Genomic DNA, 24,439 nt, shown 5'->3' on the forward strand with positions numbered 1-24,439 from the left:
ATGGTAGGATTACTGTTGGGCTCTGGCTCTCCCTACCGCTCTGTAAACCAGTAAACAGGTTCAAGGTCCCAAGATTAGACAGATATTTGCAATGGCTGATGTTTTGTCATTCTTCCTGGAATGGATTTCTATTTGGAAGGCTTTAAATTTTCCAAATCCCAGGTGAAGACGGATCCAAAGTATTATATAGAACTTGGTCTAAATTTTTAAATCAGTTATGTAACAGGAAAAACAAAATGCTATTTCAATATTAGTCACAAAAGAAAACAGAAGACAAACTTTAAATGATTCTTTAATTTTGCAAGCTTTTACAAAAAATTGATTTAACACTGATAACCTGTTTTCTGATTCTAAAATACCTTCTCTGTAAAAAAAAAAAACTGGAAAACAGGAATCACGAGGAAAAAAATCTGTCTTAGCATCACATCACTCGGCGATAAGATAAATAACCTTTGGTTGAATTCTACTTCTTTCCAAATTCTTGTCTTTGCACTTGTATTTGTATTAAATTAGAACTTACTAAATATTCATTTTTATTTTTGCTTTATTTCTCTGAATATTACGAATCATTAGCATTTTTCATGTGACTAATAACTTCATTAAACTGTTTTTGAGTACAGCTTTACTGTTTATCATGTGGATATACCACTTAAAAAAAATCAAGGTATTAAGTGTTAAAAGAAAATTTCCCACAATGTACTGATATAGTAGGCTTTTATTCAGCGTTTCATTAATTGGGCTGCATCCAGTCTAGCAGATAGAAGCGAGCTCCAAGTGCTGCGCAAGGCAAGAGATTTTTACAGCCCAAAGTGAACAAAAGTAAGGGATATTTCTGGACATCATTAAGGACTTAATCGGAATAAGTAAGTAACTTGGAGTTTGACAATGATACATGTTTATTTGGTCTAATTTCAGTTAAACACTTATGACTTTAGTTTAAATTCTTTTATTAATTTTTTAAAAATAGACACAACTACAGAGAACCATATAACTAATATCTTTTTATCCATTACTCAAAATTAACCAATGCTTATGTTTTGTCATTTTTCTCCAAAAATTGTAATAAAAGAAATGGGTTGTTACAGAGATAGTTGAATTCTACTTTATTTTCCCCCACATCTTCTCATTATAAGTTTGATGCAAATCCAATCCATCTTTTTACACTTTCTGTAAATATATATTTTCTGACTTAAAAATTATGTAATGGGGTCATATTATGCATATGATTCTGCAACCTGCATCTATTGCTCTGCATTATCTTTTGAGATCTGCTGATAGCACATAGTTTCATTGAAATGGTAATCCATATAGAATTCGATTCTATAAATATGCCACAATTTATCCATCTGCCAACTGATAAATAATGAGTTGTTTGAAAATTGTTTTCCTTGTTACAAATAATAGTGCATATTTAAGTCTCCATGTATACATGTGCCAGAGATACTAAAAAATTGAAATTTCTGGGTCATGGGGTATGCTAATTTCAATTTAATAGCTATTGCTACAGTAATGTTTTAAACAGGTCCTAGCAATTTATAAGTTTCCCCTTCCTTGCATCCTTGTAAACACTTGATATTCTAAAACTTTTTAATTTTTATCACTGATAGATATAAAATATTTCAGTATGTTTCATTTTGTACTTCCTTGGTTACTAACAAGGCTGAAGATCTTTGTATATTTCTTCACTTGTAAAATGCCTGCTCAATTCTTTGTCTTAAAAAAATAATAATGTCCATGATCTCTTTGTCTCTTTTCATTGATTTGTCCTTTATATATTCTGAATACTAATCCTTTGTGGCTTGTCTTGTAACAATGCTTATGACATTGATTTTGTTTGGAAGTTTCAATATCGATGCACCAAAATTCATATATTTTTTTTCCTTTATGATCTCTGTTTTTATTTTATTTTTTTAAAGATTTTATTTATTTATTCATGAGAGACACACACAGAGAGAGACAGAGAGACAGAGACAGAGACACAAGCAGAGGGAGAAGCAGGCTCCATGCAGGGAGCCTGATGTAGGACCCCATCCCGGGTCTCCAGGATCACACCTTGGGCTGAAGGCAGCACTAAACCACTGAGCCACCAGGGCTGCCCTATGATCTCTGTTTTTAAAAAACTTATTTTGTTGTTAAGAAATCCTTTATTACTCCAAAACTATAAACATATTCTCCTATTTTTTCTTCTGAAATTATTAAATAATTATTTTTACAATTAAGTCCATAATTCTTTTGGAGTTTTTATTCTACCTATGGTATGAGAGGGAAATCTTTTAATGTTTCCCACTTGGAAATCTGGTTGACTCAGGACCATTTGTCAACGTGTCCTTTATTTTTCTAGTTAATTGTATTGACATCTCTTTAACATTTGAAGGCCTCATCCCTGATTGGGCTTGTTCCTGAAGTCTTATACGTTTACTGGTCCCTATATCATACTGTCTTTATTTATATGACTCTGAGTAAATTTAGGTATTTTACCTTTTAGTTTCCAGGATTATTTTAGACTCTTATTTCTTGTATATGAATTTACCAATCCATTGATATTGCCTTCTATTACTATTTTGCTGAGCTTTTATCATGAATGAATATTGAGTTTTACTGAGTGCTTTCATCTCAATCTGTTGAAAAGATTATATTGATTTGTTTGTTTTTAAATCTAACATGGTAAATTATATTGAGAGTTTCATGTTGACCATCCTTGCATTGATGAAACTTTATCTGGTTGTGATATGTTGTTTTGTACTTATACATACCGTATTTATATTATACATACAGTTAATTCTCATTATTCATTGCAGTTACGGTCTATAAACTTGCTATAAACACTGAATAAATAAATATTGAATCATTGTTCCTAGAGGAAATACACAATTAGGTTCCTCTAGGACTCTGGAGACATGTTAGTCAACTGATCAATATATAATCTTGTTTTATGTGTTTTTGTCTAAAGATACCTTATTTAATATATATTCTTGATTCACTAACATTGAACTTGTGACCAATAATTCTAGAACTCATGCCCAAATAATGCTTATCTAGTACATGTATTTTCTCTGTAAGGCACACCACAACCTTTTGTGCCAAGAACACTAGATAGCACTTTAGTGCTAGGCTATTTTTTTTTTTTTTTTTTAGTGCTAGGCTATTTTAAGCAGCAAAATCACCAAGAAAAAATACAAAAATATGAAAAATGTGGCACTAAATAGATCACAAAAAGTATACTTGTTTACTACAAAATTACTAAAACAGAAGGCAGAATGTTATCTTGTTTAACCTTAGCTGGGAACATGTGAGTCCTGCAACTCAAATTTTTTGCAACTCTGCATATTTCCGTAAATGACTGCGAAAGCATTTTAAGTATTGATTTTGGGGTTACAAATACATTTGACAAGTAGATGAATTCATAAATAGGAATCTGCAAATAATGAGAAGGTTGAGTATACTATAGAATTTGATTTGTTGTTTTTGAAAATTAGGATTTTTGCATCTGTGTCCATAAGATTATAATTATACAGTCCCTGTTCTTTTTGACATCAAGGTAAATTGAATTTTGTGACTTTTCCTCTATATTCTCTGAAACATGTTATATGAAATACAGATTATGTATTTTTCTTGATAAAAACATATATTATCATCTTAAAAAATGTTTTTTGGAATAGGGAGGGGAAATTTTGACAACTTTTCAACTTCTTAATGTTTATTAGTTCATTCAGCTTTTGGTTTTTTTTTTTTTTTAATTTTTATTTATTTATGATAGTCACAGAGAGAGAGAGAGAGAGAGAGGCAGAGACACAGGCAGAGGGAGAAGCAGGCTCCATGCAGCGGGAGCCCGACGTGGGATTTGATCCCGGGTCTCCAGGATCTCGCCCTGGGCCAAAAGTGGGCGCCAAACCGCTGCGCCACCCAGGGATCCCAAGCTTTTGGTTTTAATCAAATTTGTTAACTTGTAATTTTTGTTTGTTTTTAGAAAATTTACCTGCATCTAAGGTTTAAAATGTATTGGTTAAAATTTTTTTAAAGTTATTTTCTTTTATATCTCTAAAGTATCTATAAATATGCCATGATTTTAAAGATTTATTTATTTATTTTGGAAAAAGAGAGAGAGCACTCACATGGGGAGGGGGTAAAAGGAGAGGGAAAATCGTAAGCAGACTCCCAGCTGAGCTCCACCCCAAGGTTGGGCCTGATCTCATGACCCTGAGATAGAGAACTGAGCTGAAACCAAGAGTTGATGTACAACCAAGTACCCCACCCAGGTGTTGCAAAAATGTCATGATTTTAGTTCAATTATTTATTTATACTTTCTTCCTTTTATTCTTGCTTAGATTATTTATTTATTTATTTATTTATTTATTTATTTTTAAAATTTATTTATTTATGATAGTCACACACACACAGAGAGAGAGAGAGAGAGAGGCAGAGACATAGGCAGAGGGAGAAGCAGGCTCCATGCACCAGAAGCCCGACGTGGGATTCGATCCCGGGTCTCCAGGATCGCGCCCTGGGCCAAAGGCAGGCGCTAAACCGCTGCACCACCCAGGGATCCCTTGCTCAGATTCAGATTATTTAGAGTATTATCTTTCATATTCATCTTTTTAATGACTCTGCTTTGGGCTGCATTGATGATCTCTCCATTGTTGTTATCGATTTAATTAATTTTCTTGCTTATTTTCATTCTCTTATTCCCCACTTTATTTAGCTAGTTAGTTAGTTTGGTTGTTTTTTTATATTTCAGTATAAAATATTTCTAATTTCCACTTTGATTTTCTTTTCAAATCATGGCTTATGTGTTTTATTTCTTTGTTTAAAAATATGTATGAAATTATCTTTTTTTGTTTGTTTGTTTGTTTGAGGTTGAATTGTACCACACTGTGGATGAATTTGGTCAATTTTTACAAGTATTTCATTACAGGCTAAAGATAATAACAACTAAATACAATAGTTACCCCTAAACTGGATCTGTGCTACAGGGGGGGAAATGCCATAAAGGCTATTTTTATTTCAACTGACAAAATTTTAAATTAGATGGTAAAGTATCAATATAAGAATTTATAAAGTTGGTAACTATATAGTGGTACTATGAGAGAATATTCTTATTTTTAGGACATACACATTGAGGCATGTAAGGGTTAATGATGACAATGTGTGTAACTTACACTCAAATAATTCAGGAAAAAATTTACACACTCATACACACAGAAAATGATAATACAAATGGGTAAATTGTTTAGAGTAGGTGAATCAGAGTAAAGGCTATACAGGTGTTCTTTTTGTTATTTATATTTTTCCAGATTTAACTTTCTGTATATTTAAAATTATTTCCAAATAAAAAGTGTAAAAAGTGTTTTATGGTTCCTCAAAAAGAGTGAGCATTTTCTGTTAGGTGCAGTATTTTATATGTAATAGATGAGTCTTTTTAGCTATGTTATTCACATCTCCTATACCCTTAATAATGGCTCTCTTCATCCATCTGATTGGGTGGTCTACTTCATCCATCAGATTCAGAGAGTTAAAAAAAATCCCAATAGCTTTATATTATTTGAATTCCTATGTTGTTTTGCTTTATACATTTTGAAAATGTATTGCTAGGAATATTATTGTTTCTTCGTTTATTTTTAACCTTTTATAAAAATATTTTATTTATTTATTTATTCACAAGAGACACAGAGGGAGAGAGAGAAAGGCAGAGACACAGGCAGAGGAAGAAGCAGGCTCCATGCAGGGAGCCTGATGGACTCAATCCTGGGACTGTAGGATCACATCCTGGGCTGAAGGCAGGCACTAAACCTCTGAGCCACACAGGCGTCCCTCTTTTTAACGTTTATGTAATTTCACCTACTATAAAAACAAACAAAAAACAAGGCACACCCACTTGCCAAATCTGGGATAAGCTACATAACAAAGTCAATAATGGTAATAATAGGTCATAATTTAAGGAATAAAGTAAGAATCTATGAGTCCCTGCTGATACAGATAAATAATGAAATAACAAATAGGAGGGGAAAGGTCATCTTCACATTAAAATATCAACTAATAAATGTAGAGCAAATGATTCAGTTAGAAAATCGTCATTTGGCAGCTATGATAGAACAATTACATTAAGGAAGAATTATCAAGGAAGGCTAAAGTGAATGAGTGATTTTGATGACAAACAGGATATTTATATAATCTCAAAGTATACCTCCCTATAAGTATGTATTAATTACAAAGGGAACATAGTAACTTCATAGTGGAGAAACTTGACAGACACCATCTTGACTATACGATCAAGTTTAGTTCATTAGATATGGGACAAATCAATATTTTGTCATCTAGGTCATGAAACATCTCCAATTTATACTTAGATGGTTGTATCCAGTGCATGATATTTTCCCATGGGCTATGCCCATAAATGTATAGATTCCTGGTGTATTTACCATAAGCAATCCAACCAACAGGGTTCATCCAGTTAAAAGCATTCCAAAGATAAGCCCTCCCCTGTTAGCAAATACTTTTAACTCTTTTGCTAGGAGGTAGTCATTAACATTTTCACGAGGAGATTAGGCCTAGACATCTGCCTCATTTCTGCCCCCACTCTTTTTCCCCCCCCAATAAATGGAAAGGAAAAAACTGTAGACTTACTGCTTAACCCTTTTCTTGCCATAGACAATACAAATATATGCATATTCTCCTCTATAGTTTTTTTTTTTTTTGGAAAGATAACCTTTTATTACCTTTATGTACAAAAAATTCAACAGCATCCATTCAGCCCAGTTTGGTGGCCAGTTCTTTAGCATTTGCTTTTTGCAGCTTGGCGATGCAAACCACCGACTTTGGACACAGGACATTGCCTCCCCAGTGGCACCAGATCTCATCATATCTGTCATTGTAGTTGGTCTTGATGGCATTTACCAGATAAGTCAGAGCCACTTGTCTTCCAAGTTACCGTGTAAAGGCAACAGTGGTGCAGGTCTTCCTGTGGATCAGACTCCCCAGCCTGGCCTTCCCTTCATAATGCAGTAAGGAACCCCCATCTTATGACACAAGGCAGGCAGGAAGACAATGAGCTCAGTGGGATCCACATCGCATGTGATCACTACCAGCTGAGCCTTCCTGTTTTCCACCAAGGTGGTGACAGTGTTAACCCCAGCTCAAGGGACAAGTGGCCTCTTAGTGGGGACATTCCCTTTGCACATAGTTTTCTTCTCAGCCTGGGCCAACAATCTATGCTTCTTCTCTTGCTTCATCTCTGGTCTGTACTTGTGGGCCATCTTAAGCAGTTGAGTAGCTGTTTGGTGGTCCAAGGTCTGGGTGAACTGGTTGATCGCGGAAGGCACTTTTAAATATTTATAGAGAATAGCCCTTTGCCACTGCAGCCAGATGTAGTGGGGCCAGTTGACAAAGAGGGTGAAGTACTTTTTGGCCTGGATGTCCTGTCCAATGCTAAAATTCTTGGGTCTTTTTTCGAACAGGGCATTGACCACCTTCCTGGCCTCCTGCTTCTTCACAACAGCAGGGGCAGGGGCCACCTTATTCCCCTTTGCCTTCTTTCCTTTCGGCATCTTGGCTTGCTGGAGGACTCTCCTCTATAGTTTTATTCCTGGTGCCCTTCATTGAATGGAAATCCTTTGTCTTGGGCAGCCCGGGTGGCTCAGCGGTTTAGTGCTGCTTTCAAGCCTAGGGTGTGATCCTGGAGACTCTGGATTGAGTCAGGCTCTCTGCATGGAGCCTGTTTCTCCCTGTGTCTGTGTTTTTCTCTCTCTCTCCCTCTCTCTCTGTGTGTGTGTGTCTCATGAATAAATAAATGAAATCTTTTTAAGAAAGAAAGAAGAAAAGAAAGAAAGAAAGAAAGAAAGAAAGAAAGAAAGAAAGAAAGAAAGAAAGAAGAAAGAAAGAAATCCTTTGTCTTGATATAATTGTGTTCAACAAATTTTCCTCCATGGCTTGTATTTTTTAATTGTTTATGAAATTGCTCTCCACCTCAGGTCACAAAGATACTCTCCTTTCTTGTCTATTCTTGTCTCAGCTTCATTGGATAATATTTCTAAATTTTTATTGCAGAGTTGGAACAGCCCTCTCAATCTCCTAGCTTAACGCATGTGGCTCTGATCCGGCTTCCTGTGTGCAGGGTGTGGGCTGCCCTTTCCTTCCCGAACAGGTGTCCTCTCTCTAGGCCCAGCATTTAAGGTTCTCCTAGCTTCAAAAACTCCATTTTCACTTCAGAGTCCTTGTGCTGCTTAGAGTTAAAGTTCACTCTTTTTTTTGACATCTTCAGTTTTTGCTATTAGCTTGGCTGTGTTTTTCCTCTCTCCCTATTTTTTTTTTTTTAAGTAAAATTTTTGCGGCTTTTTTATGTATGCAGCTTTGGTGATAGGCAATCTTTCCACATAAACCTTGCCTTTTATATTGATTAAACAGTTATAATTTTTTCCCTCTGTAACATCAGAGGAAAGAAACCAGTTACTTCTGAGGGTAAGAAACTTTGGGGGGAAATAACAGAAATATCTGAGGAATTTTATCAGTTTTTTGTCTAACATGATATTTGATGTGACTTCCTCAATGGATTTCCCTCAATCTTCAGGAAAATATTCCTTTTCTTCAATGCCTTTCATTGTTCACAGAATTCATTAGGTTACAATTTGAGGTTCAAATTCCACTTCTTTTAGTAGCTGTGTGACCTTGGAAAAATTATGTAACTTCTCAGAGTCTCAGTTTCCTTATTGCTTCCATCAGGTTAATAATATGCACCAAATATAATATTTTTTCTCACCAAATGAGAAAGATCATGTACATGCCTTTCCACCCCCATGCCTTTCCACCCCCTAGAACAAGAAAAACAGAATAGTAGAATGGAAAGATTTCCAGGAGGATCTGATTTGTTACTAACTTACACTGCAGTTTTGTCAGCCTCGGCCTAACAGTTTCGCCGCATACAAAATAGTCCCTAGGGATCCCTGGGTGGCGCAGCGGTTTGGCGCCTGCCTTTGGCCCAGGGCGCGATCCCGGAGACCCGGGATCGAATCCCACGTCAGGCTCCCGGTGCATGGAGCCTGCTTCTCCCTCTGCCTGTGTCTCTGCCTCTCTCTCTGTCTCTGTGTGTGACTATCATAAATAAATAAAAATTAAAAAAAAAAATAGTCCCTAAAATTTCTTCCAAATTAAAAAGTCCATGACATAGGTTTTACAATTGCATTTAAAATAAAAGCCTGACAAAGCTCCTGTGTAGTACATTTTTTCTTTGCAAATGTTTATTTATATTATAAATTTACTAAATGAGAGAAGTGATTTGACTTATGAGTTAAATATCTCTCTAGGTAGTGTAGAGTATTTAAGTTCTCTGCTTTATCCCTATGCACAGGTATGGTGCAACCAATTGCAAGATGTATGTCAGATAATGTGTTCCTAAAATTATTAACTGAAATGATAAGTAGGAATGGAAGGAAAAAGAAGAGTCAGGAGAAGGGGATCAGAAATGCTGAAGAGATGTTTGGGTGAGCAGGGAGGCATTGGCTAAAATCTGCTTTTACTTTGGAAGTTTATTTAAACATTTAGTCCTTAAACACAACATTGAGACTAATTTAAGTCTCCTGGTTTTAATTTGCCTGAATTTGATGATCACGTGGAAGTTCCTGGTTACCAGCAGAAACCAGTTTTTCCTTGTAGCTCCAAATGACAAAGAACTGAGTGAGATAGAATGGATAAGGGTGCTGTGTGTATTTTTACTCTTTTACAAGTCATCAATCTTCAACGAGATTCATTTTCCTACAGGCAATCTAAATTGATCCATGGTCATTGGAAAATAACAGGCTATTCTTAAATAACTGTGAATAGGAGGCTCAAAAGTAGCTCCTGTTGGAAACAGTTGCGGAATGTTCAAGAAATATGCACATATACACACACAAAGAGGCCTCTCCCAGCAATGGAGGAGCAGCTAAACTGCATTGCTGCAGAAGGCCATCGATCACATTTATTACACTGCAGACAGCAGCAATTTTAAGTGAGGCTGGGTTTCCCGAATGAATTCCAATAATTCAAGTTATGATTCCTAAACTGTGTGTCAGACTGATTCAATATTACTTGTGTGCCAAAAAAGAGTTTAAATTATTAGTCATATAATATGGGTAAAAATACCTGATTTTTATTACTTTACTCATTAATAAAGATATTACAAACCACAAACCATTTGGTAATTTTTAAAAATTAAAATAATGAGAGGAACTGTGCAAACCCTAGCAACTGTATCACAACTGCACGAATGGTCAGCTGTTTTTTTGTGTTACATCAGAAATAGATTTATTTGGAGTATACTTAGAACTTTGAAGAACACTTTTTTTTTTAAGGTTTTTGTTGTTTTTTCCAAATTGGAAATGTTTTTATTGGTTTATGAATTACAAAAGTAACTCACAGCCATGAAAAAGAAAAAAATACAAGATACATAAAGTGAAATTTCCCCCAGATAACACCATTTTTGGATATGTAATTTTTTTCAAAAAGATGTATGTTTTTCAGGTTTTTAATAAAGAGTTTTTTGCCCATTCCTCCATCTATCTGTCCATTGAAACATATTTCCATTTTGAAAAGTAGAGGTTGGGGAGAAGGCAGGACACAGTGGTTCCTGTTTCCATGGAGTGGAAGACTTACACATCTCACATAATAGGGCACTACTCAAGATCTCCGTGTGAGCACAGAAAGGCAGCCCTACTGTAGGGTATATGGAGCTGTGTGTTGGGAGTTTGGGTTTCCATGTGCTCATTTCAGCTTCATTTCTAACTAGTGTGCAACCTCATTATAAATGTGTGTTTTTTGCATGTTAGTCCACCTCGATTATATTCTGCTTTAGAAGTGTGTTTTGAGAAAGGGATCATTAATTCTTTTTAAAAATTTTAACTGTAAGTAGGCTCCATGCCCAATGTGGAGCTTGAACTCACGACCCTGAGATCAAGAGTTGCACACTCCACTGGCTGAGCCAGCCAAGCACGCAGGATCATTAATTTTTGATGAAAGATCATTTTTATTTACAGGAATGATCAATTGTGGGTGCTCTGAAATACTCTAACCAATCAAAGAAAAAAGCCTTATAATGACTACTCAACTAGTCTCCTTTAAACTAAGCTTAAAACATTTGATGTTTTTGAGAAATAGAAACAGATGCCTCTCTTGGTTCTAAGAAAATGCTTCAAAAATTGATCATGTCTGGTCATTGATAAGATGATAGTAGCATTAGGATTAGTAACACAGACAAAGGTTTGGGAGTGGTTGTCTATGCAGGCTGAATTTCAAAGATGTGGTTCTCAGAAATACAGAGGGTTTTGTATAGAGCTGAATGAACCTTCCACAGTCTGAAAGCCCATCTTTGGGAAACAAATATCTGGTTGCCATGGAGACACTCAAGGTGGATGAAGGATGGATTAATCAAAATACAGTAAATCCTTTTTACGAGCTTCCTAAGAAATCTAGTGTGACATGAACCCTCTGGACTGTCTCCTCCTGTTCTTCCCTCCATCACACAGGAAATCCACTATGGATACAAAGACACACATTTATTGTGCTGAGTTCTATGTCATTCTCTCTTTCTTGAAAGGCATCATCATACAAGCACAAGTGTTTCTCAAACATTTATTTTTTAAAATAGTCTTTGAAATTTAAGGGAAAAAATGATCTTACTCTCTCTACAACAAGGAAAGAGAGAGGTTAGAAATAGTCTCTGAAAACTGATTATTTATTAACGGAGCTATATTCTCTAGGGAATAAAGATTATGAAATAATTTGTACTGAGATAGAAGCAGAATGCAGCTTGAGTCTAAAAAGAAACCTACTCTGATCATTTTCTTTTCCTTTTTTTTCTTTTTTTTCTAATCTGATCATTTTAAATGTTTAATTTAGTCCAAAGCAAATCATTTCAGTCTAAATATTAGTTAAATAAATGAATGAATCTAAATAAATTATTAACTTGAAAAAATTAAGTGAATAAATAAATTAAATGAGTATTCCCTTTCTTCTCAACAAACTGACGGGTCAAATTAATCAAAATATTTAATCCAGTTGTGGGAGACATTTTCAGAAGCCTCCAGTAAATCATTCTTGGGCAGCCAATTCTATTTTAACCCCTGGTTTTGGATAGCCACTGCATCAAGTAGATTGGATGCGCTAGCACAGAGAATCAAGCTGATGTAAGTAGATTTTGGACACTCTCCAAGAACGGATAAAGGCTCACAGTGAGCATGTCAGGTACCATAGGCATGGGGACTACAGGAAGCCCAGAGGGACCCAGTAGAGAGCACAGGCAGGGAGGTTTTCCACAATGGCATGCTGGGTCTGAGAATCCATGTGTTCTCACAGACTGAAAGGCTGATGGGGGGGATGCAAATTGCAAAGGAATTTAGCATAGGGTGAAACAGTGGTTCTCAATTGGAGCTGACTGTGTCATGACTGGGGGTAGGGAAGGCTGGGAGGGAGAGCTACTGGCATCTAGTGAGTGGATGCCAGAGATGCTGCTGAGCATCCTACGGTGCACAGAACAGCCTCCTGGGGGAAAAAAAAAGTCAAAAGTGCTGAGGTTAAGAAATCCTGCAGTAGAAGAAATAGTTAACAGATTCTAAGCAGCCCTTTAGATGGCTCATCAATTCAAGGATTTACATGAACAGAACAAAAGGACTATATCTTCTGAGCAAAGCAATAAGTAATCAGCTCTGGACTTGGAATTTGAGGCCCTGGATCTCCATCTAAGCCTCACTATTTATTATTACCTATAACACAGCAGCCTCTTTGAGGCTCACTTGCTTAATTTGTTATAGTAGAATCAGCCAACCTCGTACTGAGTGAGATGACTGGTGTGAAATCACAGAATACAGTGAGTGTTCAAGAAATAATGACTGGAAACAAGCCAAAGTATCTTGTCTTTATTTTAAAAACTATTGACTTTAAATTTAATTTTATATTGAAGCAAGGCGAGTCAGTTTTGACCAATGGTGACAAAAAAAAGAAAAATTATTTAAAATTCATTATTTATTTTGGATCTTCACATATTGTAGGGGAGGAAAAAGCTTTCTTCAACCCTCTTAGGGTCCCTGGCTGGGTTTGAAAATGGACATAAAACAAATTAACAGAAGAAACACATGTACATGTCATTGAATTTTTACATGTACAAAGGAGCCTTTGCAAGAGAATGAAGACCCAAAGCAGTGACCAGAGTAGAGAGCTTTAAACCTTTCAGGCAAAGAAATAATGAATCTGAGGAAATGACAAGACAGAGAGGTTTGGGCTAGGGGTGTTCAATGGTGAAGAAATAACCAGGGAGATAAGGGTTAGTTTAACAAGGTTTATTTATCAGATTTCTCAGCCCCCAATTCCCTGTCTCTCATGAGAAGGATGGCTTCCTCCATCCTGGTACAGGGAGGGGATCTTTCACTTGGGAAATTTATGACCTGTTTCATAGGAGAAGGGAGAAGGGGGGAGGTCACAGTGACCTTTTTCTGTCACTTTCTCAGACTTACTCAGTTTAAGATACGTGACGTGCCAAGGTACCATATTTTGGGGTGACATGTCTTGGACCCCATCAGTACGAAATATAATTTTTTGCTTAGAGGCTGCTGGGTGTAAGGCTGCAACACTGCAGAAGGCTATATTTCTTTGCCTTAGGAAAAAGAATATAGAGAAAATGTGTGGGGAGGGCCAGTGGGAAGGCTGGATAGAAGTGCAGGGTGCAGGTATTTACCAAGATCTCAGAGATGATTTGCTTTGGGATATGCAGCGTGCCCTTCTCCTCCATGTCACCACCAAATATCAGTAAAGTCTTCGTTACTCCTTTGCAATTTGTGGGTGAGAATTTGTTTGTTTAGTTTTTAATATCACTAGTGCTGATTCCTGCTTCAGTGTGACTATATAGGGGTATCATTAGCCCACGTGAAGAAAAATGATCTCACAATAAAGGAAATACAAATTTTTGATCGCAATAACTCAGTAGAATACTTAAGAAACCAGTAAGATTTCATTATTAGTTATAATTTTTCTTTTTTTTTTAATTCTTTTTTTTTTAATTTTTTTTAATTTTTATTTATTTATGATAGTCACAGAGAGAGAGAGAGAGAGAGAGGCAGAGACACAGGCAGAGGGAGAAACAGGCTCCATGCACCGGGAGCCCGACGTGGGATTCGATCCCGGGTCTCCAGGATCGCGCCCTGGGCCAAAGGCAGGCACCAAACCACTGCGCCACCCAGGGATCCCTCATTATTAGTTATAAAATAGATTTACATCTTGCTTTCACAGAGATAAAATTCTTTATGACAGTTTCAGTGCCTATTTGGCTTTAGTGTCTTGTTTTCTAAAGAAATGAACAGTTTTTCTCATGACATTGTATACCTTTAATAAATTTTATTTTCACAAAGCTATAAAATTGTCCATTGGCAATTGCAACTGCAAGGTGAAATTTATCCTGGGAGCTACAAAGCGTTATTGGAAATGTGTCATGTAAATCATTGTTGCAAATACATTGAGATACTTCACCTGGAGTATTCTAAGTATAGATTTTAGAAATCAACTTAGTATTTAGTTGCCTATACATTGAATTCCCATCAGTATCATTTCCCTTACTTTGTTCACCAAGCAATTTCAACTATTTGTCAATAGCTCCTATTCATTGGAATTCTTTAAGTTACACTGGCCATCTGTAACACTGAGAGGCCATTATGTTCTTTCAGACTTTCCTTTGAAGATGGTATTGTTATAGCTAGCTTAGAAAAAAGAAAATTGAATTTGGAATTGAGTTTGGATTGTAGATGGGATTCTAAGTTGATACTTCTTATTCCTTCCTTGGTACTGTCTATACTGGGAGACTTGCCGTCTATGTCAAGATAGTCTGCTGTTTGTTCAGTATCAATATATTTTTCATAAACATTATTGCTTTGTCTTCAAAAAATGTATAATTCTGGGCAGCCCTGGTGGCTCAGCAGTTTAGCGCCGCCTTCAGCCCAGGGCGTGATCCTGAAGACCTGGGATCGAGTCCCATGTTGGGCTCCCTGCATGGAGCCTGCTTCTCCCTCTGCCTGTGTCTCTGCCTCTTTCTCTCTCTCTATCTGTCTCTCATGAATAAATAAAATCCTTTTTAAAAAATGTATAATTCCTTTGATGCTTTCAAGTGCATTGTGTACACTGAATTTTTTTCCTGCGTCATTTTGCACTTAACATCAAATTTTACCCAGCTATTATGCCAAATGAGTACTGAGCAAATAAATGTAAAACTGGTTATTTTTAAGACCAAGCTTTTACTTGTGTTGCAGAAATATGTAACAATTAATGTCACAATAATTTCTAACAGAGCATTGCCTTCTCTTCAGTGAGTTTCTCCTTTTTTTTTTTTTTTTTAAGATTTATTTATTTTTTGAGAGAGAGGAGGAGGAGGAAGGGCAGAGGGAGAGGAAGGGAAATCCTCAAGACAACTCCCCACAAAGGGGGAGCCAGATGCAGGGCCTGATCCAGGGCCCTGAGATCATGACCTGAGCTGAAATCAAGTTGGACACTTACTCGACTGAGCCACCCAGGCACCCACCTTCAGTGAGTTTCTAGTGTCATGATAGATTCAGCTTGACTTTCTCATCATTTTTTCAAAAATGGCTTCAAATTTCTCTTTCCTAGAATCATTTTTAATCAACCCCAACACAGAAGCCAAAAAAGATGTTGCATGTTTTTTATCAGGATGAAACAAAACAAGGAATATAGAATGTTTTGTAAAATTTTTCATGATTTGCTCCTGCAATCCCTTGTTTCCCATGTATATTTGTGGCATCATCATGTCTCCTAGTCACTCAAATTGTTTTGTCTAGATTCAGTTTTTGTAGACATTCTGCTGAGAATTGATATTATCTGTGTCAACATAACATGACTGTTTTTCTCCAAGAGATTCTAGCCCATGAAGATTAGATTGAAAACCAATAAATAACTAACGTCATCATTTGTTTCAGGAAATTCTTGCAAACCAATTTATTCAGGTGAATTGTTGCCTCACTGTGGCAAACAGCTAGTCTTATAAAAAAAAAACCTGTGTGTTCACCGGCACAAACAGCTTGCTTATCAGGACAAGAATTTGTTTATCCAGACTTGTTTTAAGACCTGCTGTGTCCACCAATCCTAATGTATTACATCATAAACTTTGGCCAATCTTCACCATTTTCCTACCTTGAAGGACTTGCCTTAAATTAGGTGAGTCCAGACCCTACAGCATTCCCCTGCTGAGACACTAAAACTCTGTTAAGATTGTGCTCTCCGGTATTTATAGCAGCCATGTCCACAATAGCCAAACTGGAAGGAGCCTTGGTGTCCATTGAAAGATGAATGGATAAAGAAGATGTGGTCTATGTATACAATGGAATATTACTCAGCCATTAGAAATGACAAATACCCACCATTTGCTTCGACGTGGAGGGACCTCAAGGGTATTATGCTGAGTGAAATAAGTCAATCGGAGAAGGACAAACATTATATGGTCTCATTCATTTGGGGAATATAAAAATTAGTGAAAGGGAATAAAGAGGAAAGGAGAGAAAATGAGTGAAAATATCAGTGAGGGTGACAAAACATGAGAGACACCTAACTCTGGGAAATGAACAAGGGGTAGTGGAAAGGGAGGTGGGCAGGGGGTTGGGGTGACTGGGTGATGGGCACTGAGGGAGGCACTTGGCGAGATGAGCACTGGGTGTTATGCTATATGTTGGGAAATTGAACTCCAATAAAAAATTTTTTAAAAAAACTAAAAAAAAAAAAAAAACTAAAGCAAGAAAGATACATAGAGGGAAGATTTCATGAGTTAGTTAAAATGTTAGTTTAAGAAAGCCAATGCAAGAAAATATACATAAAACATGCACAACAGTGTGTGTCTCTAATACATATGGTATACAAAATATGCATTGCTGAATTTGTATACTGTACAATAAATATTTATTAAGCATTTGCTGTAAAAAAAGAAAGAAAGAAAGAAAGAAAGAAGTCTTCCCAACCCCAGCAGTGCCCTCATGCCAATTCCTATAATAAATCTCACATTTTATGTGTCTACATGAAAAAAAAAAACAAGAACAAAAACAAAAAGATGGTGCTCTCCCTTGCTGCCTTAAGCCTAATACACTTGATTTTGCTTGACCAACAGTTTTTTCTGGAAATTTTTTGAGAGAGTCAGCAGTCCACATTATTAAAAGTACATATAGTCGTTTCTACTCATGTCATTACTGAACAAACTACCACAAAATATTCACCTACAGACATGTTTGCCTTTTTTGGAATCCAAAAATCTGGTAATAATTCTAATCTGTTCTACACAGCTTGCATCAGGAGTCGTATCTAAAATAGGTGCAAAATATTTAGCACTTCTTACCTAATTCAAACAACACATCATTTGCTGCTGATGTTTATATTCGAAGAAAATGCTCTGTCTTCAATGTTATTATTTCTTTCAGTTCCCTCCAGATGAATAAAATTCCCATTATTATGCTCATGAAGTTCTTGGATGCTCTGAATACAAGCATTGCCACACCAAAAATGAATCATCTCTCTTTACAAAGATGGTGCTGAAGGGATAGAAAGAAGCCCCTGCTCCTCCTAAAGCCAAAACTAAAGCAAAGTCTTTGAAGGCCAAGATGGCTGTACTGAAAGGTTCTTTGAAGGCCAAGATGGCTGTACTGAAAGGTGTGTCATAAAAATAAAGAAGATTCACAAGTCATGTACCTTCCAATGGCCCAAGACACTGTTTTCTTTCTTTTCTTTTCCTTTTTTTTTTTTTTTTTTCCGATGCAAACACACGAGGGTTTATTTACAAGCTCGAGCTTGGGTCCAAGTATACCCAACAGAGTGGAGCAGGGACTTGGACCCACGACATTGTTTTCAAAGGCAGCTCAGATTATCTCCGAAAGAGCATCCCCAGGAGAAACAAACTTGACCACTATGCCATCATCAGGATCCCCCTGATTCCTGAGTCAGTCATGAAGAAAACAGAAGACAACACACTTGGGTTTCTTGTGGATGTCAACATCAATAAGCACCAGCTCAAACAGGCTGTGAAGAAGCGCCACGACATTGATGTGGCCAAGGTCAACACCTGGATCAGGCCCAAAGGAGAGAAGAATGCATATGTTTAAATGGTTCCTGACTGATTCTTTGGATGTTGCCAACAAAATTGGAATCATCTAAACTGAGTCCAGCTGGTTAAAAATATGAATTTCTTCACCATAAAAAAAAAATCATCTATATTGTGTTTAAAAATTGCGCAAGGGGCAGCCCGGGTGCCTTAGTGGTTTAGCACCGCTTTCAGCCCAGGGTGTGATCTTGGAGACCTGCATGGAGCCTCTCCCTCTGCCTGTGTCTCTTATGAATAAATAAATAAAATCTTTAAAGAAATAAAATAATAAAATAAAATAAAAATTGCACATGATATTTGATCTTGTTTTGGAGTAGTTTCTGTTTTGTAGTGTTAATAATTATGGTTATATTTTTAAAATCACAGTTCAAAAAAACAAAATCACAGTTCAATTTTAAATGCCTAACACTGTTTTTTGATATGCATTTAATTTTCTTCATCTTAACTAAGAGCATGTGATAAATGCTGCCTATCTTTGTACTATTGTCAAGCTCCAGTTGATTTTTTCTACTCCCTAAGACTTTGACATAGAGACAAAATACAAACTCCTTTTAAGTAAAGAGGTTTAGCGTTATTTCTTTGTCATTTGGAAGAATTTGTATGTAATGTTCCTCAAAACTTATCTGTGACTTGAGGTGGATAATTATCAACCAGTCGTCTAAATATTAAAGTTTTATGGATGTGTACTTGCATTCATAGAAAGTAGGTTTAATGGAGTATTGGCTTCTTTTCTCTTCGAGTTTATTTATTTATTTATTTATTTATTTATTTTCTCTTCAAGTTTAAATGGCAATTCATCTCTTATGATTGACGTGGAGATAGAAGGTAAATTCGTGTTCTGTCCAACCAGTGACATTTTAATGCTACATTCTGCTGAAACTATTAAATTCTGGATCTTTTTCTTTTTTTCCTCCTTCTCATCTATTTTCTCCAAAAAGTCAATTATACAGGGAAGTTTCCTTTATTTTCTCTAATGGATTTGTTTTCTTATCGTTGGTAATTGAAAAAAAATTATTTTTGACATCTGAAAAGAAGTTATGAGTAGTTTAATATTTTATCTTACAGTGTGAAACACTTAAAAATAATAGGTTTGGGGAAAATATAACTTTACAGTGTAGAAACCTGGAAGACACTACCTCAACTGAGTGATCAAAGTTAACATCTCAGTAATGAGATATCAGCATCATGTGCCTCCTGACATAATGTCCTGAGAAGGGCTCAACATCACTTCTCTGAAAATCTTACAAAAATATCATAACTTAAATTTATCATGAGGAGACATCAGATCACCCTGCATGTCATCTTCCAAGACCAATTTTGTGACACCAAGTGTGTATCTTACAATTCAATTCAGTTCTGATTCTAAGTACCTGGAGTTAACATAGACCCCATAGGTTAGGAGGCTCAGTCTAGAACAGCTTATGGAACTCAGGAAAGTGTTGTACGGCTTCATTATATAGGCATGATTAGTTAAATCATTGGCTAGTGGTGATTTTTTTAAAAGATTTTATTTATTTATTTATTCATGAGAGACACACAGAGAGAGAGGAAGAGACATAGGCAGAGGGGGATGCAGGCTCCACGCAGGGAGCCCAACCTGGGACTCCATCCCGGGACTCTGGGATCATGCCCTGGGCTGAAAGTGGTGCTAAACCACTGAGCCCCCGAGGCTGCCCTGATTTTTGTTTTTGTTTTTGTTTTCTTTGGCAACTGGCCTCATCCTAGGGTTAGGAGTAACCACATTAATATAACAAAAACATTGCTACCACTCAAGAAATCCGGGGGTGGGTTGGGGATGGGGGTGTGGAGAGGTGGGTTTAAGAGCTCTGTGGCAGGAACAGGGAACAAAGACCAAACATATTTTTTAAATATAGCACAACCCCAAATTATGTGACATCCCACAAAGTGGAGTATTTGCTTATTTTTTAAAAAATATATTTTTTATTTATTTAATTTATTTATTTGAGAGAGAGAGAGAGAGAACATAAAGGGAGAGGGAGAAGCAGACTCCCTGCTGATCAGAGAGCCTGATGTGGGGCTCAATCCCAGGACCCTGAGATCATGACCTGAGTTGAAGGCAGACACTTCACTGACTGAGCCACCCAGATGTCCCTGGCCTGTGCTTTTAAGAATTGTCAAAGTCATTAAAAAAAAAATCAGGGATCCCTGGGTGGCGCAGCGGTTTAGTGCCTGCCTTTGGCCCAGGGCGTGATCCTGGAGACCCGGGATCGAATCCCACGTCAGGCTCTTGGTGCATGGAGCCTGCTTCTCTCTCTGCCTGTGTCTCTGCCTCTCTCTCTCTCTCTCTCTCTGTGACTATCATAAATAAAAAATTAAAAAAAAAATCAATAAAACAAAACAAAATGAAACTGTTCTGTATTGGAAGAGACTCAGGGGTCATAATAAACAAATGAAATGTGGGACCCTGGATTGGATCTTTTTTTTCTAGACCAGGAAAGCACATTACTAAGACAATTGGTAATATTTGAATAAGGTCTTTGATTAGCTAATAGAATGTTAGTTTCCTATTTTTGATCATTTATGACAGTTATGTAAGTTATTAACATCAGGGAAAGGTGGTGAAGAGTATGCAGAAAACTTTTATACCATCTATAATAGTTTAAATATCATTTATTTAAAAATAGAAATAAGCTCAAAACAATATACTTGTTATACACTCTAAATTTTAATCGCAGCTATTTTTATAATGATGAATTTCCATCATAAACACTTCCTATAAAATATATAGTGGATGATCATTTAGTGACCTCGAATTTATGTCTATGAAGTACTGCTTTGTGAATTTTTCATGGCGTGTGAATACTAGTTATTACATAATGATTTATATCATAGTGAAAGAACTTAGACATTGTTGAAAAAACAAAATTCAACTGAATAAATTTAAAGATCTTGTTGGCTTTATTCAATGATTTATGAATCAGGCAACATTCCATTTAGCAGATAGAAAGAAGCTCCCAGGAGCTGTATGAAATGGAAGACTTATAGGCAGGAGGAGGGAGGACAAGCAAGTTACCAGTGAAGAATGGATTGTTTCAGGCAAGGTCACCTTCCTTTAGGGGACAACAGGGATCTATCAAATGGATTACCTCAATAGTGCTGACCAGGAAATTCCAGATTGACTGGTTAAGATTACATTCCTGGGAGAGGCTGAAACTATAATTAGGTTAGGTAGTAAATCTTGATTAGGTGATGTGTGCCTTAGCACAAGTGACTCTATTTGGGACCTGTTATTTTCTTTTTTTTAACAAGATCTGTATTAGAAACTCAACAATGCCTTTCTATACAATAAGCAAATAGCTGATGATATGAACGATACCAAATGTCAACTTTAGCCAGTGTCGTAGCACCAATAGGGAACTGTGGTCTGAATTTTATGATACTTCCCAATCGATGTATTAGTTGGCAAAGTGTATTAAAACTGTGCTCTGTAACAATCAATTGACACAATTTTATCCTTTAAAATCTGTTGCAAGCCTGCATGGCAAACAGCAAACAAAGATCAAAGAAATGTCCCATAATCAATTATGATCATTATATCTGAATATTATATTCCTGCCATGGCAAATTTAAGCTATCTCTCTTTCTTTTCTTTCTTTCTTTCTTTCTTTCTTTCTTTCTTTCTTTCTTTCTTTCTTTCTTTCTTCTTTATTTTTTTTAAAGATTTTATTTATTTATTCATGAGAGACACAGAGAGAGAGAGAGAGGCAGAGACACAGGCAGAGGGAGAAGCAGGCTCCATGCAGGGAGCCCGACGTGGGACTCGATCCCGGGTCTCCAGGATCACACCCTGGGCCGAAGGCAGTGCTAAACTGCTGAGCCACCCGGGCTGCCCTCGTTTTTTTTTTTTTTTTGAAACATCTATTTATTTATTTGAGAGAGAGAGAGAGCAGTGAGAAGGAGCAAAGAGAGAGAAAGTCTTTTTTTTTTTTTTTTTGAGAGGGAGTCTTAAGCAGATCCATGCTAAACACAGAGCCAGACCCAGGGCTTGATCCCATTACCCTGAGATCACGACCTGAGCTGAAACCAAGAGTTGGATACTGAACAGTCTGCACCACCCAGGTGCCCTACCATCACTTTCAAACTATTGTTTTTCAGTTAGTGGGTCTAACGTAGTATTTCAATCATCAAGTCTAAGGGCAAACTGGTCCTTTATTTTATTTTATTTTATTTTTTTTAAACTTTTATTTATTTATGATAGGCACACAGTGAGAGAGAGAGAGAGGCAGAGACACAGGCAGAGGGAGAAGCAGGCTCCATGCACCGGGAGCCCGACGTGGGATTCGATCCCAGGTCTCCAGGATCGCGCCCTGGGCCAAAGGCAGGCGCCAAACCGCTGCGCCACCCAGGGATCCCCAAACTGGTCCTTTAAACTAACTTTTCAGTACCCGGGGACCCTAGATCCAGAGAGTTCTTTGGTGAGGCAGCCTGGATTTGGTGACAGACTAGGTTGGGACATTGAGGTATGATCTCTGAGGACATGTGGCAATTACATAAAAGATTATCGGGATGTGTTGGGCGCCACGGTTAAAGGTTAATGATATTGGAAAGCCTGTCTTCACAGCAGCTCTGAGAGGTTTACGGCAGGGATTTCCCTGACAACTGCCAGAGGTCTTCTATCTCCTTGTGCAAAAGCAGCTCAGATGGGTTTGCTCTTCCTCACACTTGCTAACTACACTGTGGATTCAAGGTCCGCTGGGTTACAGCTTTTCACCAGTGACACACTTCTTTCCAGTGTGGCCAGTGTTCTTGGGCAGCTGGTGGATGTGGGAGTGTCATCCGGGAAACCAGACAATTCAATGGGTTCTGCTTCTAAGGGGCTGATGCTATTCCTGGCAAAAAGAGTGTGAAATATCAACACTCAGGTATTTCAGAGCAAGCATGAGAGAACTATGAGGAGAGTGTACCCTAACATGAGAGCTGCAATGGAAGAGGAAGCACTGGGTTATGTCCTAATCACCTCAAACTGGAAATAACACAAATATCTCTCCTGAATAGAACGTAGACACTGAGGTATTTATAATACATACATACAATGAAATACCATATATGAATGAAAATGAATGAACTTCAGGCAGAGGCAAATTTAATTTAAGATTAAGACAGCATTACAAGATTACTCAGTATATAGCATTGAGAAGATTCTTTTATCTTCTTTTGGAGAGAGAGCATGTGTGTGCACTCATGAGCAGTTGGAGGGATGGTTGGAGGGAGGAGCAGAGCAAGAGGGAGAGAGAATTTCCAGCAAGCTCCACACCCAGCACGGGAGCCCAACACGGACTCAATCTCATCACCCTGAGATCATGGTCTGAGCTGAAATCAAGAGTCTGGGACACCTGGGTGGCTCAGCGGTTCAGCGCCTGCCTTCAGCCCAGGGCATGATCCTGGAGTCCCGGGATCGAGTCCCACATCGGGCTCCTTGCATGGAGCCTGCTTCTCCCTCTGCGCGTGTCTCTGTGTCTCTCATGAATAAATAAATAAAAATCTTTTTAAAAAATGAAATCAAGAGTCTACACTTAACCAATTGAGCCACCCAGGTGCCCCAAGACTCTTAAAAATATATATAATCCACATGTCTAATAAAATCCCACATTACACACTCTGAAGTACAAGATACTGAAATAGGACACAGTTGTCACTTTTACCTTCATTTTGACCCCTGTCTATACTCCCCACCCCCCCATACTTTTCTAACTAATTAAGTTCTCTCTAGCTCATCTCTTAACTCTGGCAAAAGACCCTGCGGGCAAAGAGTCCCATGATGGGGAACCAAACTACCCTCTCAAGCAATAAGGGCTGCCCTGAACCAGAAATACTCCACTTGATTGACCCCAAGACAGTGAACCACCTGACCTTTACTGCCCAGCTGCTCATACCTGCCAACCTTTGTCCTGCATTCTTATGTAAACCTGGCAGTATTTTCAGCCCTTTGAAGACTGCCTTTGGAACACTAGTCCACTGTCTACTGGGTGGTGGCTTCATTGAAGTAAATTCCTTTCTTGTTTCAATCACCACTCATCTCTCTGACCTTTGGTTCTGTCAATGGTGAGTGGCTGAACCTGGTCTGTTCCAACTTTGGGATGAAGGTGCTCTTACACCTTTGGGCCCTGGTTACAATACTACTAATAAATTTTGTATGTACATAAACTCCCTGGGTGGATTGCAAATTTCTTGGGGATAGGCATTGAATATTATACTTATCTGACTTTCAAATAAGTATTTAAGTCAATCATTTGAGTTATTTGAGTCAATGAATGAATGAAAAGGAATCAGCCAAGGAATGAATAAATGAATGTTAAAAAGGGGAAGCTCTATGTCCTCTTC

General features: G+C 37.3%; 1 long non-coding RNA gene and 1 pseudogene across 1 annotated transcript; one reads left to right on the forward strand and one right to left on the reverse strand.

Annotated features, from left to right (window-relative positions):
* The first annotated feature begins 602 nt into the window (after nt 1-602).
* Nucleotides 603-18,802, forward strand: LOC125752647 (uncharacterized). The gene is made up of 2 exons (XR_007402655.1): nt 603-863; nt 17,421-18,802. It is a non-coding gene; the product is annotated as an uncharacterized LOC125752647 (long non-coding RNA).
* Nucleotides 6,745-7,547, reverse strand: LOC112650985 (60S ribosomal protein L7a-like; annotated as a pseudogene).
* Nucleotides 18,803-24,439: the final 5,637 nt, after the last annotated feature.

Source organism: Canis lupus, chromosome 16 (assembly GCF_003254725.2).
Source record: "Canis lupus dingo isolate Sandy chromosome 16, ASM325472v2, whole genome shotgun sequence".
In the NCBI taxonomy this organism is placed as follows: domain Eukaryota; kingdom Metazoa; phylum Chordata; class Mammalia; order Carnivora; family Canidae; genus Canis; species Canis lupus.